Genomic DNA, 22822 nt, shown 5'->3' on the forward strand with positions numbered 1-22822 from the left:
CACCATATCACATTGCGCGCAACTCACATTAGGCAATTACCATCACATAGATAATCGCATTGCGCCTAAATAAAATCACATACCAGCCCCCATCTAATAAAGGGACTAGAGAGCCCTGTGTCCAGAATGTCAGGGCGCGCTGCTATGCAGTGCCAGTCAGGGGTGCGCCACTGGCGCAAAACCTAAACGTTGCAGGTGCCCACTACTTGCTGGGCACCTGGGAACAATAACAATAATAATAATAATGAGTTTTGTAGAGCGCGAACAGCTACCTCACAAGGAGGTGTCCCGGCGCTGAGAGAACAGAAAGGCAAAGAGTTGTGTGGTGAGACTTAGCATTGTGAAGTGAAAAGCCAGGTTTTTAACAATTGTTTAAAACAGGTTTCGGAAGGGGCCTGTTGTAGAGCAGGGGGGAGAGAGTTCCATAACCCCGCCACATTGGCCGAGAAGGTTCTTCCCCCAATCCGTGCCCTTCGCACTCGAGGGACCACAATCTTCACCCGCCCGTTGGAGCGGAGGGTCCTTGATTGATGATACCTGGGGAGTCTAACTTTCAGATAGTTAGGGCAGGTGCCCCACAGGGACCTAAAGGCCAGCGTCAGGGTTTTAAACTTGATCCGACTGGCCACTGGGAGCCAGTGCAGAGCCCGAAGATGCGGAGAGACTGGGTGTTTGAAAGGAATGCACCTTAGCAGTCTCGCAGCCGCATTCTGCACCGTCTGAAGGCGCTGGATTAAATAACGAGGGAGGCCCAGATAGAGTCCGTTTGCGTAGTCCAGCCTTGATGTTACTGTGGCGTGGACTACAGTTTTACGACACTCTACTGGCAGAAGTCTCAAGATCTTACGCAGGTTCCTCAGCTTAGTTAAGCAACATCCAGCGACTTGCCGAATATGGGAGGCGAAGGAGAGGCTGCTATCCCAGCGGACTCCCAGATTTTTTGCGCTCTGACTTGGCGACGGAGGCGTACCCATTTCCACCGGCCACCAAAGTTCTGCAGGGAGGGGCAACCCTTTGCCAAAGAAGATAACCTCAGTCTTCTCAGCATTCAATTTAAGTTTGTTGGCGTTCATCCATCTGGCCACATCTCGGAGGCACCCCTTGAAAGTTGCAAAAGCCTCCTCCGACACCTCCGAGTATGGGAACACCAGCTGGGTGTCATCAGCATACGAGATTGCTTTGACCCCCCCAGTTTGAAATAAGTGTAAACAGAGGAGCCAAGTAAACATTAAATAGTAGCGGGCTTAGTGCCGACCCCTGGGGAACACAGCATTTTATCTTGGAGGGTTTTGAGGCAATCTGATCCAATGCCACCTTCTGTGTTCTCATTGACAGGTATGACTGAACCCAGCTCAAGGCTTGATCTTTTAGCCCTATCTCAGCCAGCCGTTGTATGAGCCTAGCATGATCCACCGTATCAAAGGCGGCCGACAGATCCAGGAGAACCAGCATCGCTGATTCCCCAGCATCCATCGACCACCTCACTGATTCCGCTACTTCAATTAGTGCAGTCTCCGTACTGAAGCCCGGTCTAAAGCCTGATTGAGTCTCATGTAGGACGTCATTGTCCCCTATGAAATTATTCAGCTGACGCTGTATTAACTTCTCAAACATTTTACCCGGGGCCGCCAGGAGAGAGATTGGCCGCAGGTTGCTCAAATCCAGCAGGTCTCCATTTGCTTTTTTTTTCAGTGGAAGGAGAGTGGCGTGCTTCCATACATCCGGGAATAGTCCTGAGGTGATTGACCCATTCCAAATGGACTGAAGGGTGGGAGCGACGAATTCGGTAATCGATTTCCAGAGTTTTGGCGGGCAGGGATCATCAGAAGAACCCGATTTACATTTTTGAAGCTCCTTGATCACTGAATCCAAGTCTATCAGATGGAACTGCTCAAGTACTACCAGTGGCCCTGTTTTTACTATTATGTCTGATTTCTCCGTCCTGACCTCCGGGCCAAAGGAGTCATACACTTTTTGTATCTTGCACTCAAAATACTCCGAGATGCTGGTACACAGTGACAGGGATGGAGGAACCTCTCTTTCTATACAGGTGGGTTTAAAAAACGACTGCACCACTTTAAAGACTTCCTTGCTTGAGTGCTCTGCTTCTCGAATAGTGGTCACAAAGAAGGCTTTCTTGGCCTTTCTCACTGCCTTCTGCAGATTTTTTAATGCAATCTTGTATACATCCCTTTCTACGTCTCCATAACTTACTCTCCATGACCTCTCTAGTTTTTTGCAAGCCTTCTTTTCGGCTCTGAGATCGCTCGAAAACCAGGGGGCCGATGGAGACTCCCTATGTGAGGTTGCGCGTTTGGCGGGAGCTACTGAGTCCACCATGCTCTTGATTCAGTTGTTGAATAATTGCGCGTTAGTATTACTATCAGTAGTTAACACAGGTTTATTCAGGTCCAGGACCGGGTCCATGGCCGCAGGAATTAACTTATTCCAATGCCTTTTAGTATAAGTGCATTTGCTCCTGACCGGTCTGGGCGTGTCTATTTCCACCGAACAAGGAACAAGAAAATGATCTGACCAAGTCAGTGGTATAGCCGATTTTGCTTTTACAGTATCCCCATTGCTAATGATTAAATCTAGCGTGTGGCCTGCTCTATGTGTGGGGCCCTCGTTACATAGCGTCAGATTAGCATTCAGCAGTGTGGACAGTAATGTTTCCGCTAGGGGGCAGCTATCCCTATCCACGTGAACATTGAAGTCCCCTAGTAAAAGGAAGTGGGGTGTAAGAGTGAGCTTTGCACAACCGTGTCCAGTAATAAATCCAAGCTGGCAGTGGAGCCTCCCGGGGGCGATAAACTAGTAGCCCAGCCAGTGTGACCTGGGGACCCAACTGGATGCCAAAATGTATTCCTTCCGCTCCTGCTATCAGGAAAGGGGTTGATGAGGTAAGCGTGAAAGCTACCTTAACTATCACCGCTACACCACCCCCTCTCTTGCCCTCACCTCGATTAGCAAAGCACATTTTGTACCCCTTAGGAACAGCTAATGCAATAGCCGTCATATTGTCCTCCCGAAGCCAAGTCTCTGTTAGAAACAGAGCATCCCACTCAAGGTCCTCGAGGAGCGACCAGATGTCGTCCGCATGCCTAGGCAGTGATCTACAATTTAGGAGAGCTGCTTTAAAACACGCTGACCTAGGCACTGCTGGTTTAGCAGGTATCTCATCGGCCACCAAGCCGTAAGTCCCTAAGGAGAACCCGCATCGCTCACAAGTCTTCGGCCTAAACGGTGCAGCTGCCCACTAATTGCTGGGCAGCTGGAAATCAAAACTACGACAGGGTCCTCACTGACCCTTAGGCACCAACTGTGCCCACTGCTGGAGACACACAGGCTCTGGGCATATCACATGCCCCTCACGTTGGAGCCACACAGGCTCTGAAACTAAACAGGTCCCCTCTCACACTGGGGATAGGGCACAGGTCCTCCATATTATATCTGTGCCAAAACGCGGGAGCGGCCCGCTGCCATCTGGGGCCGCTCCGAACACAGCGCGGTGCCCTCTGGCACCGCTTCAGGGAAGCAATGGGGCCCTAAGAGAACACTGGCTCCTTAACACTAGGCCTGCCGTTGGAGTCCCCCATGGGGGGACTCAGTCACCAAATGCCCCCGGAGCCCTTTCGTGGGCTCTACTCAACGTTGGAGCGACCCACTGCCAACCGGGGCAGCCCTGCTTGCACCAACTATGCCCCCCCCCAGACAGAGGGCAGGACACAGGCCATCGTGAGAGCCTACAGGGCTCTAAAACACATCGCAGGGAGGAGCACTTCGCAGGAGGTAGCAGGCACCGGCAATGTGCCCCGAGGCCCCCTGCTGCCCCAAACAGTACCGGCCCCACTCACCGGCTCGCAGGCTTCCTCTGCGGGGCTTTCCTTTGCCTGCGCTTCTCTCTCGGCTCCTATCCTCACGCCACTCCGCTTCCTTCTCTTCCCGGGGCTCCCTCAGCACACGGGAGCCCCGCAACAGGCCACGCTACTTCTACTCTTCCCGGGGCTCCCTCAGCACACGGGAGCCCCGCAACAGGTCACGCTTCCTCTCCCTTCGGACGGGGACCAGCCAATCCCAACGCGGCAGCGGGCGGGACTTCCACGCAAAACCGGAAGTCCCGCCCGAGTCAGGCGCTTTGGTGGCTTCCTTCCTGTTTGTGCGGCGCGAGGGCCGCAGCGGTAGTTTTAACGGGCACAGAGAGGGGTAGGCACCCTCGAGGAGCATTTAAAACGCAGAAATGAGGTGGGCACTCGCCAAATAATCAAATAAACGGGGTGGCACCCGTAATAAAGTAAATAGCGATATCGGGCATGAAGCAGGGTGACACCTGCAATTGCGCATGCAAAATGCGGGCGGAGAAACGCTCCAATAAAGCAAAAAGCGCTCCCAAGCGCTATGAAAGACAAATCAAGCGCTCCCAAGCGCTAGCAGGCAAAATAAGGTCTATGCCTCAAATAAAGCACTCCCCCAGTGCTACCATCAAGGTCCAGCAGCAAAGGGAAGCAAAGGGGACCCAGCAAAAGGTCTCCAGAGTCCAAGATAGGTCCATCAGGTATCCAGGGCAAAGCAAAGTCCCCCTATCAGTCCAGGCAAGGCAGAGGGCCCCCCCAGAAGTCCTCCAGGCATCCAGGAAAGTCCATCAGGTGTCCAGGGGCTGGGCAGGGCTCAGGGAGGCAAGCCTTCCCCTGAGCCCAAGCAGCAGCACGCCCCTGGCAGGATTCAAGTCAGAAACAAGAACAAATTGTAAGGGGACACAGCCCCTTTTTATACTGTAAATTCCTTTGTCTAAAGGGTGCAGGCAGTCTAAGAACCAGCTAGAACTGGTTATAGGGAATTCCTTTCACTGCCCAGGCTAGGGACATCAGACGCACCCCAGGGGGCGGAGCCAACATTGTGTGGGGAAAACCCAGCCTCCTTCAGGATCCTCAAACCAGACGGTCAATCCACAAGCAGGCCCAGGCTCACTCCTTCCCTCACATCAGCATGCTAAACACTCCATTCACCACCGGGGCAGACCCTCCCAGACTCTTGGAGCCAGGCTCACCAGCCAGCCTCAGCCAATCACACGCCGGACACAAATTACACAAATATGCCAACTTCTATAAGTGGCACTTCTACACTAGATACAATCATGCCGCATATACCATTGCGCAGCATTCAATCTCACGAGTTTGCACATACCAAACTCGACCCTGCACTCCCAACACATCAGGAACTACCATGGGCATACATATTCCCCATTCATTCCTATGGGAGGGCAGGTCACTCACCACACATACACAGAGAGCTCACGCACTTTACACTGTACCACAGGGAAAAAGTGCGCAGAGGCCTAAAATCACCAACACCAGGTCACAGAAACAGGCTAGGAAAAAGCAAAAAGTCTTGGGGTGAACCTGCCAAAAGGGCCGGGTCCAACACCTGGCAAGCGTAAGAAGTTGGTGGTGTGGTAGGACACATATTGAACAAAGATTAATGGGGATCCCTCCCCATGTGCCCGACTTAGGAACATATTTTCACTGATGGTTAGGAACAAAAGGGACTGATTTCTCAGTAGAATCCCAACCCCCCCTGGAGTCAAAAATACATAATAGTCAGCCAAAGCAACCAAAGCTTGGAATAAACTGCCTTTGAAATTGAGGATGCATCCATCTGAAGCGATATTTCGTATTAAATTTAAGACTTGGTTTTGTCATTCATCTACGGTGGTGTTAAGCACTGCTGTTGCGGAGAGGCCATCTATGCTGGGATCAGGGGTTTTTCTGGGGGGATAGAGCTCCGTAGTTAAGGGCTGAGATGTCTTAGCGTGGAGACACTCCGTTGGAGTACCAAGCTCTTTATCAGCTATAATCCAATCTAATCTAATATAGTGGAGTATCCCGCATGTGCTATCAACGAATATTCACTTCTTGTCAGGGCCCTACAAGAATTGCCCAAGATATGAGTTTCCTGTTTTAATATAACATCCGGACTGTGTCATTTAATGTATTGGAATACCATCCCCCATTTGAAGTCACAATAATTTGCTAGAACCTGATGGATTGTCTGATAGGAGTAGCGCTCAGTGAGTATGTCATGGTGGAAACACCGGATACCAAGGTAAGTGTTCCACATCTTTTATGCAAAGTTTAAGTAAGGTTGGAAGGGTAGATGCCTAGATTTATTAATGTCTTCTTTTGGGAGGAACTCACTCAAGGTTATGATATCCTACTGGCTGAAAAAGACTGGCCACCTGACTTTGTAATGGATTGCTCAAAGGCAGAAACAGTGATTTTACCCGTCTTTTTAGACCTCGTTCCAGAATCAATTAAACATTCATATGCCAGAGAGTGGGCTTTGCTTTAGCTCCATTGTTGTAGCACATTCATGTGTGGTGGGATATCGGTTCACCTTATCATGACATTCCATTGAGGGCAACCCCGCAATCTCAAAGACAATATCCAATAAATAATGAAGCAAAACAACAAGATAGGGAAATCCTATGACAGCATGAATATCAAGGTGTGATCGAAAGATGCACCTCTTCAATGAATAATACTTTGTTTCCAGTAATGAAACCTGATCAATCATATCGTCTAGAATTAGATTACAGAAATTAAAACTCAGCTTCCCGCACATTCACAGTACAAAATGCACACAGTGCCGCACTAATGAATAACATTGTGCAGAAGAAATACAAAACAACACTTGATATCTCAAAGGATTTTTCTGGCAATGTATAGTGCCTAGAAGCAGATATTTTACAGCCTTCACCACACTAGGTTGTTAGATACAGCTCTGCTGTTCACCTCAGGGTTATAGGAATAGCCCTGGGCTGTTCTGAGCCAGAGTCACAACACTACTTGAAATTTTTGATGATCAGGCTTTGTCATTAATTAATTGCAGGTTTATATAGCGCTAGGATCGACTCCCGGAGGAGTATCTCCGCGCTTCGACCGCTGCGAAACCCTTCCTGGCTTCCCTGAGAGATGGTCCCTTAATGGGTATCTCCAGGGTGAGACCAGGCATCCCCGGCGGTCTGGTGGGGCCGTTAGTGAAGATGAGGCAAGCTAATGCCCAGAGTTGCCGAGTGTGATCGCTAATCAGAGTGGGCACCGAGGCGAGAGAATTATCGAGTCCGCTGACCCTGGTCCAGAAACCTGCCGCGTCGGGAATCGAACCCTGCTCCCGGGCCGTCCTCTGCTCTCGGGTCTGCCGCCTCTAACCAGTGAGCCACACTACTTCACAACATACACTTCATACATCGATGACATATATTTAACTAACAATGACATTATAGAACACTTAATGAAAGTGAACCTCATCATTTTAGGGTTTGCTGATATGGACTTTAGATTCAGTTTCCTAAAAACAAAAAATTGCCCACCTTGGTGTCCTATTTTGGGGCTAGGAGCCCGTCAATTGAAGGCAAGAGCCTGTCAACCCATTTTGTTTAGAAAAATGTGTGTTGCTTCAAGCTCCAACGACTCTGAAAAGACTACATTCCATATTAGGGTTCCTAAATGTTGGCAGAACGTACATTCCAGATTACGCAGAATGAGTCCCACTTCGACCTCCAGTAACAACGTAATACACACAAAGAAGAGGGACTACGTGCTCAGAATCGCCGTTATCCGGGGTCAGGGAAACTACCAAAAGTTTTAAAACTGCCCTCAGACACAGTACACTGTGTCATGCTTCATCATAAGGCTGCTAACACATCTGAGTAAAGATTAAAAATACCCCGACTTTCATCAGGACTCCCATATAAAGATCTCTTGGGTTCTAGCCCTACTTTTGATCCAGGAGTAGAGGGTAGGTACCCTTCTCAGTGAATTCTCTGAATTCCAGACTAATTGTATCGGAATGATTTCCGCGGGGAACCGAGTTCCTTATAATGTAAGACTTGAACTGGCAGGGGAGCGAGGACAGCTCCCTATTGTCACACTTTCAAAAAGGTACGCTGTCGCAGGACCTGTTGTCCCTTCCGGCTTCTTACCTACCCTGTACCCCTGGATCAAAGAGGTAGGGCTTCAACCCAAGGATCTTTTTATGTGAGTTCTGATGAAAGTCGGGTATTTTTATTCTTCACTAGCTGAGACATGTCAACAATTTTGAAGAGTGAAGGGGTAAGAGACTCATAATAGCCTTCCATACCACCATCCACTGGTCACCTATTTGACCTGTTTTACTCTGGGCAGGGAATCCATGATTAAAATTGGATTGGGGATATCCTGTGTCCAGTTTTAACTACTATTTCTGCACCTTTATTCACTTGTGATCTCTTGTTGGGGTCATCTTTCTGTGTTGTACTGTCTTCCCCTCCAGCGTAGGCTTGCGCGGAGGTGTGTTAGCAGCCCTATGATGAAGCATGACACAGTGTACTGTGTGTGGACAGTTTTAAAACGTTTGGTAGTTTCCCTGACCCCGCATCATGGCGATTCTAAAAACGTAGCTTCCAGACATTTACACACACATGTGAGCACAACAAACTTGGTGATCCGTGTACACATACGTCATGTTCAATGAAGGTGACACAATGCCGATTGCATACAAATCAAATTTCTATACTAAAGCAGAAATGCGTTTTACACTCACTGAAAACATTCTGACTGTAATGAGTGAGCATGCCCTGGCTCAAGGGAAACTAATTGTTGTTGTGGCCCCAGTACTAAACTTGGAGGCAGTTACCAGAGCAAGCGTTCTGATTGCTAAAGCTCTCCATCCAAGATGGATGCAATGGGCAAATTCCCTCACTGCAACAGATGTAGACTACAGATTTGACACTACATTACAAACACAAGCATTTTTCCAGTACTATCAAGAATATCTTCTGCCGAATTAAGTCATTCCTCTAGATCGCTTTGAGTACATCATTTACAATGATGGTTCTGCTCAGCCTTCTGTAGGGACCAATCACCAATATTCAGCCGCTAGTCATAAAAGGTTGTATGCACAATGGAGATTTCTATTCAGAAAAAGCATACATGCAGTCACTAGGTGATTGCACAGCACAGCTGGCAGAGCATAAGTCTCTGGTACTGGCAAATCAGAATATGGATGCAGAATTCCCTACACTTACTGTGTGTGATTTGTATTATTGTGTAGAGACATATAATGAGTACCTTTTTAATATTGAAGTCAAAATGAATTCAGAGATTCGAAAGGCGGCACAGTGAAGCACGATTTGCTTTGGAAACAGGTGGCAAAGCTGAAAGAATGATTGCCACGGGCTCTTGTAATACATACCATAAGTCATTTATGAGTTGGCGTTCACATTGCAGGGAATTTACTGGCTGATGAAGCTACAACGGTGACGGTTGGCACTGCCACAGTTGCTGCTATCAGTTCTGCAATGTGTGAGAATAGACAGAGAGATCTTGGTGGCTGTTAATGTGGCACGCAGTGACACACCTGCCCGAAAGGCTTTCCACTCAAGTACTCCTACAAGTTAGATGCACAAAACACACTGTACGCTCAGATTACAGGAGTGGGGGACAGAGTAATACCAAACAGTGATCGCAGATTAGGAATAATTCTGGCTGCACATGAGGGTCTGGCTTTTGCACCTGCAGCGGTGGCTGTTACAATTTCACTATTTAAGCAATGCTATTGGTGGCCTGCCTACAAACAGACCACAGCCTTTGTCCTGAGATGCAACATCTGTCAAGGGATAAAGGGTCCCACAGTGCTGCGTCCACCCCAGACACCTCTTTTAATTTTAAACAAGCCTTTGGTTTGTGTTTGTTTGGACCATGGAGGCCCCCTATCATCTAACAGGGCTTACAAGTATATCTTGATGGCAGTAGATTCCTTTGGGTCTGGCCACAGCGATGGGCTGACACTCAAACTTTTATAAAGGATCTGCGTTTCTTTATCAGGACCTACCCCATTGGCAAACTGCATTCTGATCAGGGTCTGACGTTTACTCACAGGCTTACAAAGAGGCCATGAGAAGTTTGGGTGTGACCCTGCGTTTGTTGTCTCCATACCATTCTGAGAGAAATGCTATAGTGGAGAGGAAAAACCGTGACTTAAAGCAGTCTTTAACAGCAAAGGTAAGAGGTTTGGGTCGCAGTTGGGTCCATCACCTAAATGGATTCCAGAGGGCTGTGAACAATATGCCAAAGTCCCTTAGTGGTCTGACTCCTTATGAGATCCTATTTGGGGCACAAATGTGGTCCCAGATCTCGATAAGGCCAGCACAGTGGGAGTGGAAACATCTTTTGACATAAATGAATGTTTGGCTGGCCTCATGGACTCCTGGGTAGCTACCAATCTCCTCTTGCATCCATACAGGAGGTTCAGATTGAAACTTTACTTACGAATGAAGCCTGTTCTTTTCAACAAGAGACATCAATAAACAACAATGAAGTATGTCTTCTACCTGTTTCAAAAACAACAACAACTCTGCAGGTAACAAGTACAAAACACACAGATTTCGATCCAGAATCCTAAAAAGAACATGGCCTATGTCAATGTGCCACAGATCAAGGCTTCATCTAATTCGAACCAACTTGCTGAGCTGGCTAAGATAGACCGGACAGCTTCTGGATACTTCATCGACTTTGGTGACTTCTCTAACAGACGCTTTGGAGGCACCACCGCCCCTGCCCTTTTAGCTGAAGGTGCGTGTTTTCTATCTGAAAAGAACATATTTTGTTTCTCCATGGTTACATGTTTGGATTACCATTGGATTACTTTTCCTGGTCCTCTGGATTGGTTTTGTGACTATGTTCTTTCTTCTCCTGAACGGACATTTTATCCCAGAACGCTCTGCAGTACACATTGTAAATTTGGTTATGAAACCACAAAAATCATCACTCTGTGAGCAAAGAGACTTGTCCCTGGTGAACATTTCAGCTGTTCCAGTTCCAAATGGGATTGTATGGGACACAGTGTCATTTGATGTGTATGGTCCCACTGAACTTTTGCAAATTCCACATTTTTGTTAAAATGTCCCTAAATGATATTATCACCCCCAGTACTATTTCTGATGATTGGATTTATGAAATGTTAGGAGACCTGGAACATTCAACTGTATTTTCTCCTGATCAGTTATATTATGGTTCAGCTAATTTTGATGAGATATTCTGTTTTCAGCCTTACAGTCATCATTTTCTACACCAGGCTAGTACACCTTGTGAAGTATTTAACTTACACAATGGGAACATTGCCCTGCAACACCAAAGGGTAGTTCAAAAGCAGTCACACAGAAGTTGGACTATTTTTCTGGGTATGGCAGGTCTGACCCGGCCTCATTTTACTATATTGTACTGTCACCTGCAAGGAAAAATAATTTAATTGACACCAAGCTAATTTACTCTGCTTCTTTCCTTCCCAGCTCTCTGAACAAGGTTTTGACTTTTGGAGTGATACAGCAGATGTAGAATCTATCTGGGGGACTAGAGATTGGCAGGGTCAGGAAACTGAGGCTTTACATAGGGCCTGTTTAATACCAAAACATATTATTTTCCTGAATAAAACTGCAACAGACAGCGTGCCTTGGCTTGGCAAGATCAAGGATTTGAATACACCACGGGTTCCCGCTCTTACATGATTTGACAACTAGCAGCAATTTGTTTTTGGGGGAGGGATTTCTAAATAGCGTGAACTAGACCCAATGGTATCCGGACGCTTTACGTGAGCAGCAGTTGCATTACAGATGGACACATTCATTATTGTTAGGCACGGGGAGATTAAGTGATTTGCCCAGAATCGCAGGATGTTAAGCATCTCTGCCGAGACTCAAACCCGGTTCCCTAGCTCTGCGTTCGACCACTGTAGCCATTAGGCCACATCTTCTCCGATGAAAACACAATTGAAAACATGCTATGTAAGAGCAAACATAACTCATCAGATCCCAATTGAAAGGGGTGGTTAGTTTGGCAACTAGATGCTAACAAATGTCAGAATAGATTTGTAGGCAACACAAAGGGATCTACAGCTAATAGGCCTGACATGGGATCTGTGCAGAGTGAGCATTCAGGGGTGGTAACAACCAACAGTGTTAGGATGTTGTGCCTTGATTGGCTAAAAACCTCAACACTGTCTCAGGTATAACAGCACTTGTCCCTTCTGTCTGATGACCTGGACATACAAGACTTTTTAATGGGTCCTCGGAAAACACGTCAAAAGCGCTTCCTTTATGCCATCTATAAGGTAATCTGAAAAGTTCTCAACAAGAGGATGTTGAAAGTCTGCATGAGATTGATAGGATCAATGGCAACGATGGGCAATGGTTTGACTACCCTATTGACGAGGATTTACTCCTTAGGTAACATTGTCTCATCCACTATAGTTGTACTTCAACAAGGCTTGTCTGCATTACAACATGGGCCGTCACTAATTGGGTCTATCCTGTTGTTAACCTGGATGCTACAAACATTACTTGTGGACCACATGCATTGGTGACAAATAAACATCACAACTGTGTTTTCACAATATCACCTTTCTGAACAACAGGTAACTAAGGCACCTAAGGATGCTAAATACACAAAATGACATATTGAAAAACTGGAGAAATTACCTTTTTACAGTTGCTGAGATAGCATCCTCGGATTGGATAATCCATGGGTGCATTACACCACCAGTTTCGATTTTCCACTTTCAGTACCGTCTACAACACCATCAAGTGGTCAGATACGAATTGTTGAGTGAAGGGTATATACATTAACAATGGGAGCTTCCTTTCACATTCCGGTCTCGGAATAAGGATACTGAAGTATTTCTCAGGGACTCTGATTGCAAGAATACTTTAAGTGGGTACCTAGTCTGTAACGATGTTTCGTTGCACGGAGCATGAAATGCTTCAGTGGTGAACCTGTCTTGCTACTTAAAAGGGTCTCCAACGGCCAGATACGTCCGACTTTCAAATTGCTATCAAATGAGAGTTACCTGATGTTGAACTGTCAAGTTGTTGTGGGATGAAACGAGGGGTTTCCTATGTGGCGATCGTATTTTCCATTGTAACATGCTGTACCCAAGTTTTGTCTCTGCATGCCCATGTAATTAGGGAGGATACGCTGTGGCCTTCAATTCAGCTTACCAGTGTGTGTTTTGAAGCCCTGAGCAAACTGAAAGCCATATTATTTCAAAACGATGTGGACTTAACTTCAGCCAAGGAGACGTTTGATCTTCAGGTGGTGCGTTCCTCTTCGGCGATACAAGTGCTTCTCCGTACCAACTTCCCACAACATTTTGGGGAACTGGTCCATCACATTTTTAACATTTCAAGTACGACTGGCATTGAAGGTTTTTTTAGGAGCATTCGCTCTGGGTAGGTCAGCACCTTCCAAACTGTTCTGAGTTATTCCATCCTTTATCCACTCTGTCCTCTGAAGCATCTTTGGAGGGCTTCCCCTGTTCCTAGTTGCAGGGATATTACTTTTAATATTTTTGCTCCGCAATGGATATCCCAGTTCAAGCTAAAATGGCTCTGGCACTGCCTTATGTCCTGTTGCATACTGCATTTGTTAGGCACGTCTTTGCTTCAGGGACTGGATGAGGTTTTGTTCCCGCCATTGCAGCTTGTATGATTCTTGTGCACTTACAATGTGTGCCCTGGACTTGTGCTTGGGGTCTCAATTGATTGAAGCTTCAGACATACACATACTAATGAACCCGGCGAAGGCCCATTTGTGCTGCTGTCCTCTGCAGATTCCATTGTTCCTGGCCACATTCTATAAGCTTCCCTGGGTTGCCTCTGCACCTGGTGGTTTGGATCTAGGCTCTGTTTCAATGTAATATTGCATGGCAAACTTGGCTCCCTCAGCGGCTGCTGTAAGGGTTGGATGGGAACATACTTGCTTTATCAATTTGCTCTAAGGTGTGCCTCAGATAACTTCACTGCTGAATTTCTGTGGTGTGTGTGTAAAATGTGAACATAACTTTAAAATTTCCTGTACACTTAGCTTTAAAAAAAAATAAATATATATACAAATTACAGAATCAATTTAATACACACATGTAGTTTACATTTTATAATAAATGATCACAATGACATTATAACTATTTTTTGTGTGAATTTGCACAGTTATTATTAACCGGCATAAAGTATATTCATTTTTATAAAGACAAAAATAATATGCCTAAGTAGTCTGTGTGTGTGTGTGTGTGTGTATGTATGTGTGTATATAAATATATCAGTACCTCTATCTATATATATATATATATATAATGTGCGTACTGTCACTTAAACTTAGCTTACCTGCGATCATGCTGCTTGAAAAAAACAAATTTGAATTTTTAGAAATAAAAATAGTATTTACTATCTGAGCCCTGCAACCTCGACACCCAGTAGGTTGTGCAGATAGTGTTCCGAGTTGAGCAGATAATGCTCAGAGTCAAGGACATCTGCCCATCGGTGCGTCAGCTGCTGCTGAGGGCGCTGTATTCTGTGCTGCGCTGCGCACACTGCAGCACTCTCCCACAGGGTAGTCAACACTACAGCCGGCCGTAACCCTTACTGGACCTGCTGCAAACATGCAGGGGAGGTATTGCTGCACCCAAAGTATTAGTGCAAACACTTTCACCTCGCTGAAAAAGGGACGGGCCGCACCCCTGCCCTTCTGCGTTGCCCACAGGGATTCAGGTGGCTCTGCCTGCTTCTGCCATTGGGACCAAGTCAGAAGAGAGTTTCAAAGGGTCTGGGAATGGAACGGGAAGGAAAGAACCAGGAGAACTGACAGAGAGGACAGGCCTGGAATGGAACACAAAAAAAGTACAAAAACATCACAGGAACGTAAAATAAACACAGGGAGAGTGATACAGTAACCCAATAAGTTGAAATTGGGGATAGGGAAGTTCAGAAGGGGTTGGATCAAGGAAAAGGCAGCCATCAAGGAGAGAGAGAAGGAAACAGAACAAGCATTGAAAATGCAATAGGTCTCGCCCTCGTTTAAGTTAAAGCAATTCTGTTTGTAATTAGGTGGCTTTTTAGCTTTGCTTTTATTGGTGTTTTTCAAACTTTCATGTACATAACATGCATATGTATGCGTATGCATGCATTTATATAGATATGCAGATGTGTATTTATATGCGTGTGTGTGTCTATATATATATATATATATATATATATATATATATATATATATATATATATATATATATATATATATACACACACATATATGTGGCAGGGAAGTGGGTTCCTACACCTAATAAACACCTGGAAAGGAATTCCTGTGAGTGCCGTCTTTGTGTGTGGGCTTGTATTGCCCGGACAGTGCTGAAAAAATATATATGTATGCATTTATATTTGTACTTGTATAGATATGCAGATAAAATGTGTATATATATATATATATATATATATATATGTGTGAGAGTAGAGTGCAAAGAGGCAGAGAGTAGAGTGCAGAGAGTAGAGTTCAGAGAGTGAGTAGTAGAGATTGTAGTAGAGTGAGTAGTAGAGAGTGAGTAGTGTAGTAGAGAGTAGTAGAGAGTGAGCAGTAGAGAGTGAGTAGTAGAGTGTAGTAGAGCGTGAGTAGTAGAGTGTAGTAGCGAAAGTGTGGTAGTAGAGAGTAGTAGAGTGTAGTAGAGTTGAAGAGAGTGAGTAGTAGAGAGTGAATGAAAGAAAGGGAGAAAAAAAGAAAGACTGGGTAGTATTGCGGCTCCTCTGGATAGGGTGTGGCTTGGCTCACTGGTAAATAACACCTTCCCATGCCTCCTCCGCATGACAGCTGGGTTCCCTGTTCACTGTTGTCTGATTTTGTGGAAGGAAGTAGAGTTCCTCCTTTAATCATTACATCGGAATAATATTTCCGCTCCCGGCTGCCAAGTCCACCCCTTGCGCATGTAAGGGGGGTTGCAGGAGGGGTGCAGTGCCCACAGATCTCTCTGGGGGCACCAAGAGGGAAGCAATTGCTGAAAGGAAGTCATTAGCCACATTTGTTCTTGAAGGCATGGATTTGTGGGCTCCACAATGTGGAGTGTATTTTACTGCACAACGCTCTACAGTTTTCCGGGATTTCCTATTGCCTGTGTCACTAACTAGCACTGAACACCAGTAAACGCACTTTAGAGGCTCTGGGAGACCTATCAAAACTCCACCCATAACGTTTAGAGTCTGACCTAGCTCAGAGGGAGAAAGCACCTGTTTCCAAAGCAGGTGTATAAACGGGAAGCGTGAAAGTTCAGTAATAAAGGTCAGTAGGCCAATGCGCCTGCAGCGTAGACCAGTATGGCGCAGGAGACTACAAACATGAGTTTCCGAGTGCAGCTGCTAAAACTAAAATGATTTTGGTTGAAATAAAGTTCACAATAAGCTCCAAGACTTATACCTTCATGATATATCTCTAGGGTTTGGACTGTAAGTTGGGCCCCAAGCGACTCAGGAGCTGCAAAGGCCTATGTTATGATCCGTGTTATGTTCCTGCCAAATCATTTCCTCTTGGCAAAGCTCCCCCATTTCTCAAAAGAAGATTGCAGGGTCACTTTTGCCAAAACAAACTCAACTAAACGCGCAGTGGGGTTTGGCGCAGGGCTGTAACATATTCCCCTGCGGCCCGGGGGCCCCATTCGCTCCAAGATCTATGAATATTGAGAGGGGGCACCCTCATTCTGTGATACGCCACTGACCTGGCGAGGAGTGAGTCTACACTCAAGAGCTGTCTGTGCTCGGTGGACGAGACACCCCCGGAGGACCTCGCGAACACGCACTCCTCAGCTCCTGAAAGCCCTGCTTCCGGGTGTTTCACGCCCCAGGTGCAGCGCAGCCCTCCCCCGTACACACATACACACGTTTACTGACCCACGAGAAGAGGAGCTTTTGATTGTTGAACCTGAAACACGCATATCTACACAGCCTTCACGCGCACAATACGGGAGACTCCTATCCGCTCATTAACTTCCAATGATGATTCTTTGGCTTCAGTGTGTAAAGAATCACCTGTACATCTCACTGGAGTGACATAAGGACTGAGACTGTCAGTGTACTTATACAGGTGAATTTCACTCACAGGTTAAATGACAACCACATCTGCCAATTCTTGGTCACAGTTTTTTTCAGTACAAAGCCTTGCTCGTGTATTCAGCTTTTTCCAACTAAACAGAATATTAAACATGCTCTTGCTGTCATTTTAGACTACCTATTACCTTTCTTTGTTTGTCTATCCAGATACTTTTAAGTGTATTTCTCATTGGACTGTCCATGTTGTCAGAAAACGAGGATTATTGATCACATTGAAAGACTCACTGTTACTTAGATAAAGATGGAGCAAGGTAAAAAAACAAGCTTACAAAAACAAGCGCTCGCCAGGCAGCCGCGATTATGACAGAGACTTTTCTCTGTTTGAGACGGCCCACTTGGACGGGCTCGCCTGCTTTCTTTTTGAAGTAAAAGGTTTATGGGGCCATGTGTTTAACCATGGCCCCATAAAGATAAGAAACCTTTTACGCCATAAGGAAGGCAGACGAGCTCGTCCAAGTGGGCTGTCCCAAAAAGAGAAAAGTCTATGTCACAGGATGCTCTTTCCCAATGGCTGGCCACCGTTTAGCATAAACGGCGATGCCAGCCAATGGGAAAGAGGGGCGGGTCTTAAAGCCCATTACTGAAAGCTCCTCAAAAACATAAAATCTCACCAGCGAGACTGCACATGTGCGCAGCCCACGCAGCCGAGACCTAAAAAGGCAAAACAAAATGGCTTTGCCCTTGCGCACAGCATGTTGGCATTAGCACTGATTTTTCAGTGCAGCATGTGCTACTAGCATGGGAAAGCAGTGCGAATGAGCATTTTTTGTCCATTGGCAGAATCCACAGAATCTTGCAGATATTTTTTTGTAACTCTGCGAGTTCTGCCCAGGCCTATAAAACAGGAAGGTTTGAGCATGGCTAAGGTTTAGCAACCACCCCCTCAAGGGTGACACAATCTATCTGTGTCATGCAGAGGTCTGCCTGGGGCAGGTCTCCCGCCCACTGTCTCTGTGAAATTGCAGGGAGCCCCCCCTACGTCAGAAGTAGCCTCACCAGGGTTAGTCTTGACTGGGGTGTTCTGTTCTCAGAGCTGACAACACCCCTGGTCCTACCACTGTGGACTGTTTCCACCTCCTGTCCCTTCATCTGGGCCTCAATACCCTCTGCTGGAGAGTGGTACCCCCAGAAAACGGAAGTTTTACCATGCTTTTCGTGGCTGCCACCTCCAGCTCCCTTAACACTGTGGTTCTCCCATCATTGGTGAAAATCTTGGTACAGACCATATCCCACTGCCTGGATCTCAGCTGGGAGCATTACAAGCACTAGGGTTGGAAAGGAGGCGCCCTAGGAATCTGCCCGCCAAATTTCCCCACCTTTGCTCAGAAGGGACCTAGGAACACATTACCCCACACTAAACTGGCACCTGTGTGGGCCACTGTGCACCCACCCCATCTGTTGGGGGTAACCAGAATCACCCTCCGTAGGCTCACTCCCCAACGCCTTCCCGGACCCTCTGGTACTTGCCTAGAGATGCTTCCTTCACAAGCTTTCTGGGGTCAGTGAGCTTGCAGTCAACCAGTTGTTGGCATAGCTCTGGAAAACAATGACTGAACATGTACAATCTTGCTACTAAATCGTGCAGCCCTTCAAAAGTATTCACCTCACTATTATTCACCCATCCAAGGCCTTACACAGGTAACCCACAAATCCCCCCAAGAGTGATGAGACAGTTTCTGACTGACCCTGACCCTCAACCTGACTCTTCTGGGGGTAAATCTATATTTCTTGACAGGTGTCTCCTTCATGGCAGGATACCTCATCATGTCCCCCTTCTTTAGGGCAAGAAGGGCATCCCTCTCATCACTAGGTAGATGCCTACAAAGGTCAGCTCCCCTATCCTCTTCAAGGACTCTGTTCATCTGTAGAGCTACTTCATATGCCTCAAGCCACCTGTCTGTCATCCCCTACCTCAAGTTCAGGTACCAAGTTTCTGGGTATATGGACCTTTCCTTGAGCACTAGACACTGTATTTTCACTGTCAAAATTCCTGCTGGACTCTACCAGCTGTTTGTCCTCCAGGTCCAGCTCTTTAAGACTCAGATCGTGAGCAAGCAAGATTTTCACTCTTCCAAGGCCCTCCCAGTGTCCATGGCAAGTTTTTCCGTGGCTAAGGCCTTCTCATCCTCAGCCCTTCTCTTCTCCGTCAGGGCTCTTTCAGCCTCAGCTTTCTTTCCTCTGCAGCCAGTTAGGCCATCTACAGCCTTAGGCCCCTCTTAGCTTGTGTTTCCTTCAACTGTTCAGGAGACAGGGTGTGGGGGGGATACACTGCTTCCTGCAATGGATCCAGCAGGGATCCCATTTCTGTGGGCTCCCCCCTCTCCACTGGAGCTATTTCCTCCTCCTAAATCTTCTCAGGGACATCACCCTCTTAGTGCCCTGCTTCTGGGGCCAGGAGTAAAAAGAGCTCTCCTCTATAGAGCACTAAAACGGCAAAGTACTCCTCCTCAGCCTCTTCCTCAGGGCCATCACTCTCTTGGTCCTCTGGTAAAAGACCAACCCGCAGACTTCATCAGAGGCTCACAGGGCTGTCTGATGATCTCGCTTAGCAGACCTCCCCCTCACAGCCAGTCCCCTCTCCTCCCAGAACTCCTTTAATACCCTCGTACTCCACAGTGACAGGCAGGTGAAATCCAGTTCCATTCTGGCAAGGTATCACAGGTGCAACAACAAAAGAGTCTTAAGTGTATGGAGGTGAAGCAGGAATCACATTTGGAAAATGTCCAAATGAGGGGAAAAGAGGAGAATAAGAAAACCCTCATTATTTAAGATATGGGATGGTAGTGTACACCAAATCCTTGTTTGGCACTTCACAAACACAAGTCCTATCCTCACCGCTGATCACCAGTGTAAATAATTGGATTGTTGGCAACTGTTGTGTAAGCCCTGGTCAAGCAGCAATTGCGATCCTTGTCAGGGTAAGGCACAAGCAAAACCCCAAATCAAACTGTGCTCTTGGTACAGCACAGTCTGGCTTAACTTAGAGGCAATGTCTAAAGTATTTGTGCTTTACTTCAACCAGTAAAAAATTAGAAAACACCTTGTAAAAAGATCCTATGCCAGATTAGAAAAATAGAGCTTAATTTAATAAATAAAAAACAAAAATCCAATTGGTAGAACCAGAGTTATGATTTTTTAAAACTATAAAATAGTGCCTTAAAGCAGAAAGCGCCAACAGCGTCTTTTTGGTCACGCTGGAGCATGGGTCAGATAAAGTCCCAGATTAGCCCAGATGAAGTTTTACCTCCTCAATTTTTCTTCCAAGAGTCCCTTTTGAGTTGGAGAGGGTCACAGGGTGCAAGGAAAGCATCGCAGGCAGTGGTAATTGTGGCGCAAATAGCAGGCTGGGTGTTGCGGATGGGCGGCCTGGAGCTACGCCTATGCAGTCCTCCATTTACGATCGATGCTTGCTAAGCAAAGAGATGAGCTTGCGGCAGCTCATGCCGATTTGCGATGTGAGTGGCTCGGTTCCAGTGTGGGCAGCAGTTCCTTTAGAGCAGCAGTCCAGCAGAGTGGCAGTCTTTGTAGCAGCACAGCATTCCTTCTTACTGGCAAAGTATCCACAGGCCCATAAGTGTACTGAAGAACTGGTGTCTGAGGTCTGATGTATGCCCAATTGTGTTTTTGAAGTGGAGGAGAAGCTTCTATATGTTTCCATATCAAGTGTACAGACATCCTGCCTTCCCTGCCTGGGTCCAGACTAACTACAGGGGCTGTGCAGCCCTTGCTGTAGAGACAGGACACTGCCTATACAGGTGTAAATGGGTTGTGCCCCACTCCTCCCTCGCATCCTGACAGTGATGGTCCATCCACGCACACCCAAGCTCCCTCTTGTGTGTGGCTGTCCTCAAGGAATACACAAAGCTCAACTGTCATTTACACTCAGTCATGTGACCCAGACACAAATGGCTAAGGCAAGAAAATGGCAACTTTCCAAAAGTGGCATTTTCAGAATTTTAATTCCAAATCCAACTTCACTATAAATAAGGGTTTTAAATTAGGATTCTAGAGAACCCCAACATGAACAGATTATCTATACCCATTTGGAAATTACACTTAAAAAATATAATAAGTAAACTCCAATGTTATCCTATGGAAGAGGTAGGCATTGTAGTAGTAAAACATGAATGTAAATATTTTTCATTATCAGGGCATGTAAAACTTAAAACGAAATGTCCTACTTTTTAATACATTGCACACTGCCCTCTGGGTGTCCAAGGCCTACCCTAGCATTGATTATATGTATTAAAAAGGAAGGATTGGGCCTGGCTGAAGTTTTACTTTGTCATGTTTAAATAGCAGGGTGAAACTGCACACACAGGCTCTGCAGTGGCAGGCCAGAAAAATGTTTAAAGGGCTACTTAAGAGGGTGGCACCATCAGTGCTGCCGACCCGCTGGCAGCATTTAATTTACAGGCCCTGGGTACATATAGTACCATTTTTCTTGGGACTTGGATGTAAATTAAATATGACAATTTGGTATAAGCCAATGTTATCATGTTTAGAGTAGAGAGCACATGCACTTAGCACCGGTTAGCAGTGGTAAAGTGCACAGAGTCCTAAAGCCAAAAAGAATGAATTCAGCAAAAGGTGAGGGACAAAGGCGAAACGTTTTGGGATGACTTTGCAGAATGGTTCAGGTCCAACAAGTTTTAACTATAAAAATGAAAAAAAAGTGGCATTGGAAAGGATCAATAAACATTATATCTAAAAGAGATACAACATTGTTACAGTGTGTAGAAACGGGCTTTGTTGACCCAGTCGTTTTAAATTTGAAAAATGAAAGTGATTTGGTTCTTGTACACACACGATGTATATAAAACCTAAAATGCCAATAACTTTCTTACAAACAAAACCCCATTGTTACATTGTTTTACTATTCAGAATTCTCTTGTGTGAAAAGATGGAGTCTATATGTTGCAACCCCTCTCTTCTTGCCTCTAGCTAGGCTGCCTTCGCACCAAAAGGGCCTGTAAAAATTTCTGGGGTGGCCTCTTGCCCACATAACTTAATAGAAAAACAGAGTGTTGTTCTGCGTGAAGAAGTTTGCTATCTATCTCTGCTTATTAGCTGTGATGTCCCAGCAAGCTGATAAGGCCACGTTGTTCTGAGATGTGGAGTGTTTGCAGCTTCTGCTCATACAAACTCAGTCTCCCAGGAAGTTGAACATTTCCTCTCTACTCTTCTTGCCCGTACCTAGTTTAAATACACTTTTTTCATTATTTAGAAAATAGAAGGTCTTACATAGGATGATGTCAAATGCAAGAATTAACATTAATCATGGTGCACCTTCACATACATCTATAAAGCATTATAAACCATGTGAATACATATATGAATTGTTGCTGAAATAATAAATTATAATAAAGCAAATGGTATATGTAATACATGTATATGAATACCATATGTGTTTATAATTGAGACATGTACACGCAAATAAATCTTTGAACTTTATGAAATGCAATTGGGTACATAAGCAGAAAAATGTAAAGGGTTTGGCAAGGCCCTCTTACCAGAGATTGTTTAGTGTTATATTGTAATATTTTACCTATTTTTCAGTTTATGACTGTACATTTGATATTTACCTTGTGGGAAATGTTATGCTCAATACAGTAGGCTTCAGTTGGTTATGGTGACAAGCTAATGATAAAGACTATAGACCTCATTGGTTCACTTGAAAAGCGTAGGTCCAATGGCGCAGGTCTGATCTGTTTGTTCTGAAAGTTCAGGAAATGGAAGTCGGGTAGACTAATTTATTGTGAAGTCATATGTTAAAGGCAATAGTCTTTTCAGGGTGGGTTGCTAATGCACCATGTATGCATTATGCACCTTATTATTCCAAGATTGCCGCCCACTGCTATGTATAAT

The 22822-nt window shown here is 45.8% G+C and overlaps 1 protein-coding gene across 4 annotated transcripts in view; it reads left to right on the top strand.

The window, feature by feature from the left end:
* Positions 1-22822, top strand: part of BLVRA (biliverdin reductase A) — a 274998-nt gene that overhangs the window by 154472 nt on the left and 97704 nt on the right. The gene's annotated exons all lie outside the window — the stretch shown is intronic.

Source organism: Lissotriton vulgaris, chromosome 4_1, assembly GCF_964263255.1.
Source record: "Lissotriton vulgaris chromosome 4_1, aLisVul1.2, whole genome shotgun sequence".
Taxonomy (NCBI): domain Eukaryota; kingdom Metazoa; phylum Chordata; class Amphibia; order Caudata; family Salamandridae; genus Lissotriton; species Lissotriton vulgaris.